At 57.3% G+C, this 15684-nt stretch overlaps 1 protein-coding gene across 29 annotated transcripts in view; it reads right to left on the bottom strand.

The window, feature by feature from the left end:
• ZNF438 (zinc finger protein 438) overlaps nt 1-15684 on the bottom strand; it is a 275885-nt gene that overhangs the window by 75100 nt on the left and 185101 nt on the right. For 11 of the 29 annotated variants that reach the window (XR_003436070.1, XR_003436096.1, XR_003436072.1 and 8 more), the window contains 4 exons: nt 15498-15614; nt 7883-9582; nt 5846-5976; nt 165-395 (listed from right to left, as the gene is read on the bottom strand). The gene's annotated coding sequence lies outside the window, so the exon portion shown is untranslated. The other 18 variants (XR_003436084.1, XR_003436083.1, XR_003436079.1 and 15 more) reach the window with 15 other exon arrangements.

Here is a 15684-nt window from a genome sequence, read left to right as displayed (position 1 = left end):
TCTCTCTTTCTCTCCCTGTCTCTCTCTCTGTCTCTGTCTCTCTCTCCCTCCCTCCCTCCCTCCCTCTCTCTCTCTTTCTCTCCCTCTTCCTTTCCCTCTCTGTCTCTGTCTCTCTCCCTCTCTCTCTCTCTCTCCCCCTCCCTCCCTCCCTCTCTCTCCCCCTCCCTCCCTCCCTCTCTCTCCCTCTCTCTTTCTCTCCCTCTCCGTCTCTCTGTCTGTCTCTGTCTCTGTCTCTCTGTCTCTCTCTCTCCTTTCCCAACCAGCATCACCCGCTCTGTGGAGCACGGGGTCCAGCTGGCGGCTTCGTTCTCTGATGTTCCCAGCGGCTCAGGAAGGGGGATGGCTGATACATTTCCAGGTTTTCAGAATTTCCAGACTTTCTTGGAATTGGGGGTCTATAAATGCAGATGAAGGATCAGCAATGTAACATGGACAATCGCAGAAAAGCCCATCTTCATCCCCAGATCATGAACCTGGCACCTACAGAATCCCCTAATTATTCAGCTCTCCTAGGGCCAGCTGTTGCCGAGAGCGCTGCCTGCCTCACCCCCAGGGCTCCCACCTTCCGCCCGAGCCGTCGAGGCTGAGAACGGTTGGTCATCTCTTTGGGTCCTGAGCTGGGAAGGATGGAGACCGGACGTGGGTGGACAGAGCAAGGAGAGCTCGGGCTGCAGGAAGCCGGTAGCTCTGAGAACTCAGTCCCACAAGCCCCGAAGACAAGGGGGCAGGGAGGTTTCACCTAGAGAACAGGAGACTGGACGGAGGTGGCTGGCTGACATCCTTGCAGGGAAAACAGGGACGGGTTTCTCTTCACACTGAGTGCCTTTAGAATAAGTGAGCTCAGTGGGCGCTTGGGGCATGACTGGAGTTGCCGTGACAGCGGGCTGTCCCGCTCTAGAAGCCACGTGAGGGAGGTCTGCACTCTCCCCTCTGTAAGCGTAGACCCAGAGAGGCGCCGGCTGCCGGCCAGGGCCTGGAGAGATGCTCGGCGTCCTGGTCCCACCTGCCGTCTAAGCAGCCGGACACAGGACTCTGGAGGAGAAGGACTTTTGCAAGTCTGGCTCCTTGCTGCCCTGGCTCAGGGTGGCCGGCACCGCAAGCGACCAGAGAGCTCACCGCTCCTGGGTGGTGGGCGCTGGAGAGGGGCCGGGGTACACACAGGGGTGCAGTCGTGCAGAAGAGGAGCTAGTTCACGGACTCAGGCTGCTGTTTCCAGGCGTGTGGCTTTGTCCCGTTACACAGTCACCAGGAAACACAGCACATCCTTCCCGAGGTAAAGACGCAGCCAGGCAGCCCTGCATCCGAAGCTCAGCTCCACCGCCTGCCAGCCACGTGGCCCTGGGCAAGTTAGGGAACCGTCTTGCTCTCCTTATCTGTAAAATGGGCACAGCCACCCTTGCCTTCCTTCAGGGTTGCTGCAAACACAGGGCCGGTCTCCTAGTCAGTGCCCAATCAACCGCAGAGGCCGTATGAGGTGGTGCTTAATGGATTCGGAAACCCCCTTTTCATCTTCTTCACGGGAGTAGATAGATACCATTGCACCCATTTTACAGATGGGGAAACAGGCAGAAAACTTGCCTCAGAGCTAATCGCAAGCCTGGTGCTCATTCCACCGCATCACAAGCCTTTCTCCCTTTGCTTCTTTTTACGGTTAAATCCAACCACCACCTACAAGCCCCCTTTCCTTTCAAGCCCTCCCTTCTCACTCAGCATGGGTCGCAGCATCCCTTTCCCTGCAGCCCGGCTCCTGCGAGACAGGTGGTCCATTGCCCCATCCAGCCGCCTTTAACTGAGCAAGAGAGGGCCTTACCGCTTTGCTCGGGTCCCAGCTCTTACTAATGTCATTAAAATGCATTCCGCCGCTCCAAGGTGTAAGTGTGTTCCAGAGGCTGGTGACTGTCTATGCAGAGATGCATTTATAGTAAGAACAGTCTGGTAAGTGGCTTAAAGGCTTACAGCAGAGTGGAAGACTAGCTTTCATCATTCGAGGTGTTTTGCAGGGCAAATGGTGACAATTGCTCCGTCTCTGCGAACACGACGCTGGCATCAAAACCAAGGAAGCGAAAGTCCAATGATGAGGCCCCCGAAGGAGGGGAGGGTGGCTTAGCGTTCTGCTGGTAGGGGAGCTCGATGCTGAATCCCACGAGGAGGGGCAGCCTGCTTCGGTCACCACATCAGGATCCCAAACTCCCAGACCCCAGGTCCAAGACCCTCACCGGTGGGGCAGCCCCACGGCTTGCCCTCGGCAGCAGAAAGGCGGAGGTCAGGAGGTGGATCGTCTTGACCTTCACCCGCCTGCCTGTCCCATCTGGAATTCTCTGCCTACACAGCCAGGGCCTGGCAGCCATCAGAGGTCCCCAAATGAAATCCTCCTAATCAAGGGCTTTGCTGATGTCTTAGCATTTCTAGGGTGACCTAATTCCTTGTGTCAGTTTTCCACAACTTTTCTATTTTTTCCCTCTCTTTTCTATAAGAGCAAATCCCTGGACTGAGACCAAGTGGTTCACAGTGCCAAGAAACCAGAGAGGCTGCAGAGGCTCTGAGCACGATGCAGAAAGGCTCCCGGCTGCCAGCACCACCCTGCAGAGGGGCTGCCCGGGAGGCCCCAGCTGAACCCTGGGCCCTGAAGGGCTCCCAGCCCAGGTGCTTACAAGCACCGCCCGGGGCACGCGTCTAGAGCCTACTGACTCGGGAGTGACGGCCCTGACCGGCCGCCCAGGCGATTCCAGGTGCTTCCTGCTTATCAGTCGTTTGATAGGTGCCATCATCATGTTCACCATGGCCATCACCCCCCACCCCCCTGTGATGATGGGGATAATAGGACAGGACCTTAATCAACCTTCCCGATTCCACCCGGGGGTGGGAGGCGGGGAGCTGGTGGGAGTGTTCGGTTCAAGCCCCGGCACTCTGGTTCACACCCTCTCCTTTTAACCATTTTGCTCTCTCTTCTCCTGCCTCCTTCCAGGCCACCCTCACTTCTTCTCTTGCCATTTCTGTGAGAGGAGGGCTACACAGTAGATTCTGCAGAGAGAAGACAGCACTCGCTTGGATTACCTGCTCAGAGCGGTCGCCGGGCTGGGCGTCGAACATTTCCCGACTAACTTTCAAGAAGCCTCATTCTGGTATTTAGAACGATCCAATCGAGGAAGAAATCCCCGTACCTGCCTCTTCCGCGTTAACGTGCACCCAGATTCCCTGGAGGCGGAGTGTAAAGGCAGGTCTGGGTGGAGCCCAGAGGCTGCATTTCCAACAGGCGCCCGGGTGACGAGAAGTTTCTGGTCTGAGGCCCGCCTCTGAGCACCAAGGCCCCAGAGCACAGATGTCCAGACCGGATTCCTGGGGTCTCCTGAGGCTGCCTCAGAAGCTGGCCTGGGGCTTGTGGGAAGGGGTTTTGAGTATGATTCTCCTCGAAAGGGGTTTTTTTCATGCTTTGAAAACAAGTTTGAAAACCGCAGCTCTAAATATAATATCCCATACATTTGGAGAGACTTAACTAGAATATGAAAATAGAAATTTCTCTCCCAAAGATCTTTTTTTTAATACACTTTGCTGACTCAGAGGGATCGGCAGCCATATTTGGACGACTGGCCTCACCGTGACCTCCCTGCTACCTCATGGAAAATGGGAAATGTTGAAGGTATTCTACTTAGAAGTAATTATATTTACATAGCCTCCGTGGCATGCATCTCTCTCTCACATAGATGCTTAGAGGGATACTTGCTTCTGGAATTCATCAGCTCCAGCTGTTTACTTCCATTCGGGGCCAGAACTTCATTTTTTTCCCCCTGTGGTTAAGTTTCTTACGGGAGAGAGGGGGAGGGAAGGCTTCTAAGCAGCAATTATCAGAAATTGTTACCGTCCCTGAAAAATCAATCTGTCCCGAATTTTGAGAGCTCGCCACCGGATCAGAGGAAACGAGATATCGGGGTTTTGAGCTGGACCGTAGGAGAATCCAGTGTTCTCCGTCCTCTCCAGATGTCGTCTGCCAGGAAAGGATTCTGTGATCAGATAAGATGGGGACGCGCTGGGCTGAACAAGTTTCTCCACTCTAAGATTCCTGGGAGTCCTTCGTAAGCTAGCACGGTATCGTGCTCCAAAGGGAGATTAGAGTCTGCAGTGTTGCCCAAATTGCCTTGATCACAGGGCCTGCTTCTCATAGATCTTCTCGAGGAACACTGACATTCCATGGACTCCAATTTCTGGGACCAGCTAACAGAGCCCCAGCTGTGGAGCATCTAACAAAACCCCCGAAACTGAGCAGACGTCTTCCCATGTGGTCTGGTTCCCTCCACCAGACACCAAGGCCTCCCACCTCCGGAATCACAGTTCCAGGAAGGCCCTGCCAGAGACCCTCGGCAGCCCTCAGAGTGTGATGGCGGAGGCTGAGGCCAGAGGGTCGCCCCAGAGGCCAAGTGCCGCTGGTGTGAGCCTGGGACTGGCTTCCATTCCCCTTTGTGTCTCTAGGGTGGCCTGCAGGGAGCCGCCTGTAAATGTGGGATACACTGGATGTGGCGGGTCAGGGGAGCAGCCAGGAGGAGGTGCCCAAGCCAGAGGACGTACAGAGGCTCCCAGGAGGGCAGGGAGAGTGGGAGCAAGGCCTCTGGTGTACGGGGCTGGGATCCGGCAGAGGGCAAGGGAGCAAGGGGCGTCTTCTGGGAAGGAGGGGGGCACAGGGGGAACCAGCGCCTCACCTTGGTTTGCGTGGACTTCCCTTCAGCTGCTCTAGAGCCTCAGCGTACTCATGTCTCAGACAGGGTTCTTTGACCGTTTAAGGACCCTCGCAGGTCTGGCAGTGAAAGCCTCTTGCATCTTTTTTGAAAACCAGTGGTTTTTTTTTTTTTATGTGAAAACGTGTGTTTAGGCATAAAGATGCAACACACAATCAGAAACCACTATTCTATGAACAATGACATGATTACCTCCTCTAAGAACACAGAAATTAAGGTTTTATTGATTGATTGATTTTTGGCGGCGTCGGGTCTTCGTTGCTGCACACGGGCTTTCTCTAGTTGTGGCGAGCGGGGGCCACTCTTCGTTGTGGTGCACGGGCTTCTCATTGCAGTGGCTTCTCTTGTGGCAGAGCACAGGCTCTAGGCACGCGGGCTTCAGTAGTTGCGGCACGTGGGCTCAGTAGTTGTGGCTCGCGGGCTCTAGAGCACAGGCTCAGTAGTTGTGGCGCACGGGCTTAGTTGCTCTGCGGCATGTGGGATCTTCCCGGACCAGGGCTCGAACCCGTGTCCCCTTCATTGGCAGGTGGATTCTTAACCACTGCCCCAGAAATTAAGTTTTAAAGGAATGCCGTGAGGAGGTAATTCTTTAAAGTCCTCGTCAATTTATTTTGTAACAAAGATGAAATTTATTTGGCTCTGATCACAGTTCTGTCATGTTTACTTTCTTCATCCCAAAGTGTGATGACGGTCCGTCCAAGGCAAGCTGGGTGACCTTGGTGTTGCACAGACAAGCATTTTTAATTTCAGTAGTTATGTTTTTGTTTTAACATTCATTCGAAAAAATGTAAACTAGAACCTCAAGTCTATGCCTCCCTGCAGGTCCTTGCTTGGCTGGAGGCTAACGCAGGTGGTGGCCCCAGGGCTCTGGCAAATGCTTGGCTGCGAAAGTTTACAAGGTGGGAGCAGAAATGAGAATTGTGAGCGGGTGACTGCAGTTGTAGATGCCCAGGAAAATTCAGGGATGCACCCAGGAAAGAATGTCCCCCGACTGCGAGGGAGCTGGTCCCTGGGGCTGGGCAGGCAAGGCTGCGGGATCACAGGCTGAGCATACACTCCAGCCACCCCGAGTCCCCTCCAGCCGGCACCCAGGGGTGCTGAGCCGCACAGAAGCTCACCTGGTTTTCCAAACAACAGCAATGAACGCATGTTCCCGGAGTCTTCAGAACCCAGCGTCAAGGACTGCATCGCTCCAGCCAAGCCTGATGGTCCCTGGGAGTGACAGATGCCCGAGGACACGTACGAAAGTCTGTGGATGAAAAGAAAACACCAAAAGGGGACAATTTTCTGCCCATCCAGCTGCCTGACGCTGCTCGGGCTTCTGTCTCTTTGGATTCCAAACCCTGGATTTCATTCACTGGCCGAGACTATCTTAATTCGTCCTGCTCCCCGGACACCTGGCGAGACTGTGTTTAAAGTGTAACAGAGAGAAACTTCAGTCGCTCTAAGGAAGTCCCCGTTTGACCCCTTCACACTGCAGTTCGAAGTGATGCAGGCCTCGGCGTGCGCCGCGGCCAGGCTTAAATAATGCGAAACTTTCTGTTTCCCGACTACGGCTCCAACCTGGCCTAGGCAGAGGGCTCTGTCCATTTGTCACACTCCTGCGGGGGTAATAAGGGTCCCTGGGACTGCGTGAGGGCTCCTTATATCAGGCGCTATTCTAAGAACTTGACACTTACTAACTCATTTAACCCCGAGAACCAGGGACGGTTATTATTCCCGTTTCACGGATGAGGGGAGTAAGGCCTTACCGAGAGGCTACGGAAATCCGGAGCTGGGCTTTCGAACTCTTGGCCACTCACCGCCCCCCCCCCCACCCCGGGGAAGAGGTTCAGGACCTGAAGCCTTTCTAATCTCAGGCTCAAAAACACAAAAACAAACACCAGACATGTGGATTTCCACAGTTAGTAATTCTCAGCGTGGATTGAGGTGACCAGAGTTTCCTCTAGAACAATGTGGGAATCGAAGAATCTAGAGGGATCTCCAGGCGCCTGGGTTTGAGAAACGTGGCTTCATGTTGAGGAAATGCTACCTGGGAATGTAGCCCTAACTCCCAGCCACCTAGTGGGGAGAGGTTGGAGGGGGGAAGGGACTGAGGGACCTTCTGGAACCTTCTGGAACCTTCGTCTTGGGGTCTGGCCCAGGAAAGAGATCGGGTTTGGGGGTTTGCTGGGAAGCCCATTTGACCGGCTGCTTCCGAGCCCCAGGGCGTAACAGCGCGCGTTCTGTGCAGAACTGCAGATGTCGTGCAGTGGCCGACCTGCCTTTGTTCCTGGGCCTGTGGCCACACTGCGCACTGCTGTCTGGTTGGCAGCCTTGGGGGTTGTGCGCGTCCGCGTGCAGCATCCTGCCCACCCTGATCCCGTGTGACACTTGGCGACCGGCCATCACTGCTGCTCCTGGCCTGGGAGAAGCGCAGTAGACAAGAGGAAGTGGGCTGGGGGCCTGTCTCCCAGGGCCCTAGGAGCTGGGGGCCGGCCAAGTGGACCCCCTTCCGCAGCCTTGGACAGAGACGTCTCTAGACCTTGGTGGGTAAAGTGGGTCTAACCTGTCTGCCCGCAGGGCTCGGGCTCAGGCCTCTTTTAGCCCCACCCACTTCCCCATGAGCGCTGCCATCTGGGGGCTTGAAGAACGCCTCTGTGCTGGGGATTCCAGCCTTCTGTCTGCACTAAACTCCTGCCCGCCTGACATCCTCACGTGGACTTTATGTGTGTCTCACACTTCACCCCGATCGCCCACACCAGGCCTGCCCCCTCCTTGGGTGATGCCAACCCCATCCGCCCGGGCACCCAGGCGCCCAGTCCAACGCCCTGGACGCGGTCCCTGGTTTCTTTCTTTCTTTCTTCCACGCGTCACATCCAGTCCACCACGAACTGGCACCTAGGCCAGGAGCCTCCTTTCCTGCATTGCTGCTGTGGCGCCCGCCCTTGCTTCCCACTCCGTGGGGCGAGGCCTCACCCTGTGTGTCCGCTGCGGCCCTCTGAGGCCCCGCACACTCAGAGCTCAGACCCCTGACTGGCCTGCTGCACCCCTGGCCTCGTGTCCTACGCTCTGCCCCTCTTCCCTCCAGCCCAGGGCGGGGGGCTCCGACCTCAGGGCCTTTGTCCCTCCACTGGGGGTGCGCTTCCCAGATACCCGAGTAGCTGCTTCCTCACCTCCAAATTCGTGCTCTAAGTGCCACCTTCATGGGTCACTCTACTCGTAACGGCCGTGACGCGTCATCCTCTCCCTCTCGCCTGATTCCTCTTTCTCCGTAACCGTTTCCCTTCGAATACACCACAGTTGACTTCTTTGCCTTCATCATCTGTCCGCTTCCTTGGCAGAAGGAGCAGGGGTTCTGACCCGTTCCTGTCACGTTCCGTCTGGGCACCTCCTGCCTGCTGCCGAGGAGGTGCTGATGCAGTTTGGTCACCTGAAAGCCCTGCCTGTCCTGCGCTTTATGGAGAAACGCGCTCTTCAAACACAGGGACCCTCGTGGTTAAGATGCACAATTTGCAGACTGAAGACCTGCAGGTCTCCGCCCCGGTATTTCCCAGGTCCCCAGGAGGCGCACCTCTCTATTTAGTCCCAGCTTTGCGGCTCTCAGCCATCAAGGGTCGGGGAGGACCGCCAACAGGGCACCTGAGCCGTGACACGGGGACCATCTCCTCTCCTGGCCGGGACCCTAGGGAAGCCTGGAGACCAGGAAGCACCCCGAGAAGCAGTCAGGTGACACGGCAGCTGGAGGTTTGCCCACTGCGGGCTGGCAGGTGACGGGCTGGGACAGGAAGTTCAGGCAGGCAGGTGGGCAGCACCCTGACACCCCCAGAGCTCAGAGCAGGGGGACCCCAGCGTCAGGTGTGTATCCCCACTGGAATGTGAGCCCCCGGGGGCAGGGGTCCATGTCTCTGCCCGGCGGCTGGCTCGGAAGCTGGCACACGGTGGGCACCGGTCAGATGCGAGCTAGGCAAGCAAGGCATTCGCCAGCCGGCCCCGGTGCACTTCCTCGTTTGCAAGTTTCCGGCCCGAGGGTGTGTGACTGGAGGGCGTGGACCCCCAGGTTTTGCCTCATGGTTGGTTTCTTGGGTCCACTGCTCCCTTCGAGGTCAGGCAGCTGTGACTGCTGCATACGAGAACATTGCAGAGTGGCTTCATTCCCAGCCACCCCGGGTAATTGGTGGGGTACACCCTGGAATCCAGAAAAACAGTGGAGCCCTGCCTGGTCCCCGAAAGAAGGAACCAAAGCGCTGCAAGCAACGTGGAAAAGAGAAGAGGGCTTGGATGCACGGAACCAGCAGAATCGTGTCACACCTGCCCCGCCGGCCCTTCGGCTCGTGTAGGAGAACAGGATGGAAAGGGCGGCCTGCGCCCGTCTCCCTGCACGCATCCCCGGATGGGGAGCCTGGCTGCAGCCTCCCCGCTCCCGTGGACACTCCTCTGTTCACAGCTCTCTTGCAGCTCTTCCTCTTCTGATGGTTGGAAGGGGTAGGAGTTAAAACTCGCAGGCTTGAAGCTTGAAGCCTGGGACACTTTCCATCAGTGCGCTGGGCACCTCTGCAGGGGACCAAACCTGTGACCTCCTGGTGTCTGTAAACCGGGACGCCCCGGTCCCTCCCAGTCTTTCGGGTTTCCTTATTCATGCTTCCCAAGCGGCATTTCCCCCCCAAAAGGAACCCGCACACCGGGAGAGCCGTCCCCCCGAGCCCCCCAGAGTGGCCACAAGTGGCTCCGTTTCTCCTAACAGCTACTCAGCCTGGGCATCGTTGGAAAACTCAGCTCCACGGCGAGTAACGAACCTGGAAAGAATGTCGGTCTTCGCTGGGATTTCATATGACAGGTTTCTGGCTCTGAACCTGGATAAGATTAACTCTTCGTTCTAAGGGAAAAAAAAAAAAAAAAAACCACTAATTCTCCGAAACAGCGGTTTAGTGGGAAAATGTGCAGCTTTGAAAGCATCACGGCAGTCCGATTCGTACGTCCCTTTTCCAGGGCTGCATATTTTCTGTGTCTGATAATATGTTTGTTACACCTCCTCTTGGCCAGGGACACATACAGCAAATCGTCGTCTGGAACCATGTAATCTCTTAACCAGAAGCTCCAGCATCTGCTGCCCAGTTGTTGGACGGCAGGATCATTAACGTGGCTTCTAATCTTACTCTGAATTTAACTTAACAAGTCTTAATGAGTGCATGTAATTCACACTTTCCAACTTCAGAGGCTCCTGAAAGAGAAACCTATGCTTTTATAACCTGTCTCTGACATACACGGTTGTATTTTTAAATCCTATTTCCTCCCCCTCCCCCGTACACAGCTGCATTATACAACAGACCCACTGGACATTATCTCCCTCTCCAGAATACGCATTCGAACGTTTCTCTAGGTTTTGGGGAAGAGCCCCTTTCCACTTCATGCTCACATGATACGTCGGATGTCCTATTCTTCATGTGGAGATTAGACTTTCATCCACCTATTAAAAACCAAATTGCAAATTGGCATCCGAAAGACAACCCTTGAGTCATGTTGGGAGAATTCAGTTTCCAAACTTGCTTTCACCTCATGCCTGTTTTTACTGAAATGAGCTGGGCTTAGGAATGGCTCGTTCCTGCCAATCTAGTACAGTGTTGCCCTCTCCCCCTTCCCTGGCTATGCCCTCAACCCCCAGCCTAGAAAGCGACTGATTCTGATTAATGCCGCTTTGGATTGACCTCTTTTTCTTCGGAGTCTTGCCTCCATCAACATATTTGGGGATACTTTTTAGGAACAAACTCCAAGAAGCCAGAGCAGAAACGTTCAACCCAATAACACATGCGACAGAGAAACCATCCCTTGAACCGTTGCTCGCTGTAGCTGTGTTTATCGTTAACCAACTCCTGGAGAATTTCGAGAGGAATTCCCAGATGGGCGTGCCTCCTGTGCGGGGGTCTTCTACACTGAAAGCAGGATGATGCTTTTAAAGCAAAAGGCCCAGAACTAACCTGATTAGCGTGGCTTATTAACTCCTGCTGGAAGGTCTGCAGATGTTCTGCAGACGCCCGTCCCTGTCTGCCAAGTGCATTTTATCTGCCTAGGAGAGCGGGACGGCGACACCGATAATGGATGGCCCGAGTTAACGAGCAAAGTCTCTTTGTTTGTTATGGGAAGTTAAGGGGACGGCTTCCCTCTGATTCTCTCACGTTCACCCAAGTTCAGAGGCAGCGTCGCACCGCTGCCTTTTGTGTGGAGGGCCACATCTCAGACGGGTGGCGTGGTCTCAAGTGCATGAGGCTGTTGAACCTGACCCAAGTCAAGATGAGGTTCCTCTGTCCCTCGGCAGATGGTATTAGGCTCTGCCTCATGCCAGGCGCCTGCCAGGCCCCAGGGACACAGAAGTGAAGCAGAGCAAACGCACTGCTTTCTTGGCACTAACTTTCTAGCATGAGGAGAGAGATGAGAAGCCAGTGAATGATCTGACTACGGCAGTGAAAATTTCCCACCAAAGACCTGAAGAAAGTTTCCTCGATTCTTTGGGGGACTAGGGATTTACTATGTTTCTAGAATTCTTGGGAAAGTTTACCTGTAGAACTTCTTTTGAGAGCTAGGGGTGGTACTGGGTCTGGTGAAGAGGCGGGAGCTGCAGCTACGCGTTGGGAGAAGTCTGGAGGGAATCTAGTCCAAGGACGTCGTCACGTGGAGGTAAGGATGCAGGCTGCAGTCAACGGGGGAGTAGGAGGTGCTGCCACCATCAGCTTCGGTCCAAACGTCTGTAAAGAAGACGGAAGGAGGGAAGAAGATGGGCACAGTGACACGGGAAAGGGGGAGGGGGGAGGCAGAGAGGCGAGGAAGGGGGAGGGGCAGGTGGGGACCAGCTTGGGAGAGGCCTCGGGCTGTGGAATCAAGTCCCCCCGGAAGGCTGGAGCCGGCTCCGTCCTTCAGGCTCCGTCCATGGCCGGAGGCTCCCCTGCGGTGAGCTCCCAGCTGACGTGGGCTATTCCAGTCCGTTCCCTGTCTAAGCTCTTCCCTTCGTCCCCGCCCTGTTATGGGGCAAGTTGCCACCTGAAAAGAGTCCAAAGGAGCATAAACGGTGCAGGGGTTGCCACGGTGCATGTTTCAATGGAATATTATCCGAAGGAAGAAGTAAATGAGCTACAGAGCCCAGGCAAAACGAGGCAGCACTGCGATTGCTCCAGCGCCCTACCTTCTGAGAAGTACGAGGCAGCATCCTTGGAACGATTTACCTCTTTGGCTGAGCACGTGTTCGATGCAGCTGAGCCGGTGTCTGGCACCTGCTGTGCCGCCCTGGTGGCTCGGAGGCTCGGAACTGAGCTGGACTGGGGGCGCGCGTGCCGCCTGGGCTCTCCCTGCTCTGCCTCCGGGATGGCCCTCGCCAGCCACCCGCCCTGTTCACCTCTCAGGGGTTCAAGCGTGGCTTCCCTGGGCCGGGGCTGGTCCAGCCGCGTCAGCCCCAGCATCCTTGCGCGTGCGGCCCCCAAGCTGGAGCGCAGACGCCCACCAGGCTCCCCGAGCTCTTCCGGGGGGCGCTGACAGCGCGGAGGGGGGCACAGGGAGGAAAGAGAAGGCGCAGGGAGGACGTCGCCACGCGGGCAGTCCTCGGGCACCTCAGCCTCGTCCTGTGGGAGTCCATCTCGCCGGCCTGTCCGCAGCCCTCAGCCCCTGGCACCATCCCCGCGTGGCTGGCATCCCCACCCATTCAGCTCCCTGAAGCGGGACCCTGGGAAGTGGCCCCCAGGCCGCCCCCCGTCCCTCCCCGCACCCCGCCTGCCTGTGGCCCCCTAGACCCACCATCCGCCCTCCAGCCTGGGCCGGCCAGTCTGGAGCCGCAAAGGGCTGCGCGCGGACACTTCACACAGTTAGTTCACTCGTCTCCGCACGAAGTTGGGGTGGGCGGCTCCGGGGCGGGGTGGGGTGCCTCTGAGGGTGGGAAGCCCACCTGTCTCGTCCGGGCTCAGCCCCCAGCACAGGTGCGCGCCCGGGCACGTTGGCCTTGATGGAGGAAGGGAGTGGCCCTACTTCCCTCCCTCGGTCTAGGCCCCCGAGTTCGCGGCCTCCCAGGGGCTCTCCCTGCCCTTGACTGTCCATCCTCAACACAGCCGAGGCTCCAGAAGATGAAAAGCCCAGAGACTCTGCGTCTGGAAACCCCCGGGGGTGCCCACTGCCACAGAGACGAGGGCGCGCAGTCCAGCCCGCCAGCCCCAGTGCCCCCCACCAGTGCCCCCCACACCTGCCGGCACCCACGGTCAGCATCGCGTCCTCCCTGCACGCCTTCCCTTCTCCAGGCTCCCAGTCTACATCACCTCCCCCAGGAAGCCCTCCTCTGCTGTCCTGCAGCACGCACCCGGTTCCTGAGAGCCCCCTGTGCCCCGCTTCCCTTCCCTCCCGCTTTGGCCCTCCACGGGATGATTCAGCTGCCAGCTGCAGGGCAGAACGCGAGGGAGGGTGAGGATGGAGGGGCACAGGGAGAGTGCACGTTGCCCTTGAACTTGAGACCTCATTCCTCTGGGTGGGTCAGTGGCCTGGCTGCCCTTCAGAGGCAGCACCCAGCCCCACTGCGGCCCCGCCCAGCACGAGGCTCCATGATGACAGATTCCGGCCCCACGGAAGGGTGCTGGGAAAGATTGCCGGAGCCGCGGTGGCCTTTGAAAACGCCCGATAAATATTTCAATCGGAGATAAAGGACCAGACTGACGGGCCCCGTTCAAGGCTGGAGCCGGGTCCGGGGAGCAGAGGCGTCTCAGGCTCACCCCCGCTCCCCGGGCCCCGCAGCCCGGCCTTGTCTCCAGGCAGAGGCTGTCAGTCCCACCCCGGGGGCCCCCGGAGAATCAGAGACGCCACAGCTGTGGCCACGCTCATAAAAAGAGATTCATGGAATCAGGGCCTCTTCCCCCGCCCTCCGAACCCCACCCAGGGCCTTCCCACTGGCGTCTCCCGCTTTCTCTCTGGTTGGGCAATAGGATGAAGCAACCCGCTTGTCTGCAAGAGGCATGGACACAAGAGGGAGCCTGGGCAATGCGGTTACTGGGATGGACATCTGACTGTGTCCAGCACGCCTTCCTTGGCGAGCCCTCTCTCCACAGAGCGGGCGGCTCTCTACTCACGGCGCCCTGTCCCAGACCCAGAGCGGGCAGGTGACCGGGGCTTGAGCAGGGACAGCACACAGCCCAGACCCGTGGCCAGGCCCCAGGTCCTCCCCTGGACACTGCTGGCCGAGCGGAGAGGCTGCTCTGTGCGGCCGTGAGCTCTAAGGCCCGGCCCGTGCCAGCCCCACGTGCAGGTCTGTTCGGAGAATAAACCCAGCAAGCCGGAGGGGACCAGCGATGAAGCCTTGGTGACATCATCACTTGGGCATCTGGCGGCAGCTGCATGAACTTTCTGGCTGGGTTAGCCAACCCTGCCCCCCACCTTCCCCGCTTCCTCGCTGGCATCCTGTCTGGTGCAAACGCTGAGCTTCGGGAAGCTCGCTGCAGAGGGACACCGTGGTTTCTGGCCACGGGCAAAGGATGCCAGTCCCTTAAATGATGCCCGAACTGGCCGTTTGGAAGAGGTGTGATAAGGAGTCACCCCTCCTTTGCTTTGAGGGACTCACCGCCGCCAGTGGCACCGATAAGTAACCCAAGGCAGCCTGAGGGGAAGAAAACCCAAGTCTCCAGAGTATTTGCCCCAGGGCTGGGCTTCCCCTTACTGCCCACAAGCCTCTGATTGAAGCAGAATCGGCCCATTCTTCGGAGGGGGACGTGAAGGCGTGGGACGGAGAGTCACCCCCTGGTTCACGCTGACAGTGCAGGGTAGGCCAGCATCCAAACCCACGTCTGTCTGGCGCCTGGGCCCGCGGTTTTCCGACGGGCCATTCAGCTTCACAAGGGCAAGGGGAGATGGGCCCTCTCTCTAGAGAGGCTGGGGAAGGCCTCCACAGAGGGCGGCCTCCGACCTCCGCATCATCACGCATCTCCCGGAACTGCAGTGTCACCCTCCGTGGAGACCGGGGCGCCAGGAGGGTCCTGCTCCCAGCCAGCGCTGGAACGTGCCGACAGACACTGCTACACAGGCAGGGTGCAAAAGCGGCTTCTGGAACCATCCTTCCCGCAGCCCAGGAAGAAGGGAAGGCACACGCTGGGGGCCCCAAGACCTGGAGGAGGGGGCGGAGGCTGGGCTGCCAGGTGGGGGGATGGGATGGGTGTCCTGAGCTGCAACGCACCTCTGCGCCCCGGCACGGGTGCATCTAGGTGATCCCTAAAACGATGCAGGAGTGGAGCGAGGGGAGAGGGCTTGTTGTCAGCGTTGACAAATGGCTCTCGAGGGATGTGGATTTTCCCACAATAAATTACACACACACACACTCGGATTCCTATCTCCGACGGCCATTGTCCTGGCCGACGGCAGCTCCAGTCTGGGCGCTCACATCTGCCGGGTGCCTTTAACGGGCTCTCAGCCATGTTTTGCAGGCACAGGCCATGGAGCAGGGACACTCAGCTGATTGGCTGCCTGCCCCCATCCCCCCATCCCCCCAGCCACCCGGTTAGAAATGGCATTTTCCACTGAGGAGCCACGAGCACCAGAGAGAAGCTGGAACCCCAGGTAGAGCACAGGGATGCCAGCAGCATCTCCCAGCAGAGACAATGTGGGCTGCTCCCTTGGCAGACAGGTGCCACCCAGGGTGGGGAGCTGCAGCCCCAGGAAGGTGGCACGGGGCTTCACTGCCCGATTTTTGGTCAGTCTCTCCTGAATGCCAACCAAAAATAAAAAATAAACAAAGAAGCAAAAATCCACCAGCACCTATAGCCACTAAATATCACTCACCTTTAGAATGCAATTAAGAAAATTCTGGAGCTTTTCTCTTGGGGTCCATTTAAATACTGCAGTGATAGTTATCTGTGACATCAGTAAAACATCTGGCCTGATGTTCCATATGGGGGCCTGAAAGAAGAGAAGAAGTCCACGTGCTGGAAACGATCTTCCATCTGTGCTCATCGTTTTCTAAGGGATA

The sequence above is a fragment of the Aethalodelphis obliquidens genome, unplaced genomic scaffold (genome assembly GCF_003676395.1).
Source record: "Aethalodelphis obliquidens isolate GAN/ISIS:26980383/991018 unplaced genomic scaffold, ASM367639v1 scaffold23, whole genome shotgun sequence".
NCBI classification, from domain to species: Eukaryota; Metazoa; Chordata; class Mammalia; order Artiodactyla; family Delphinidae; genus Aethalodelphis; species Aethalodelphis obliquidens.
Note: the sequence above shows the minus strand (reverse complement) of the source record. Positions and strands in the feature narration are given on the sequence as shown.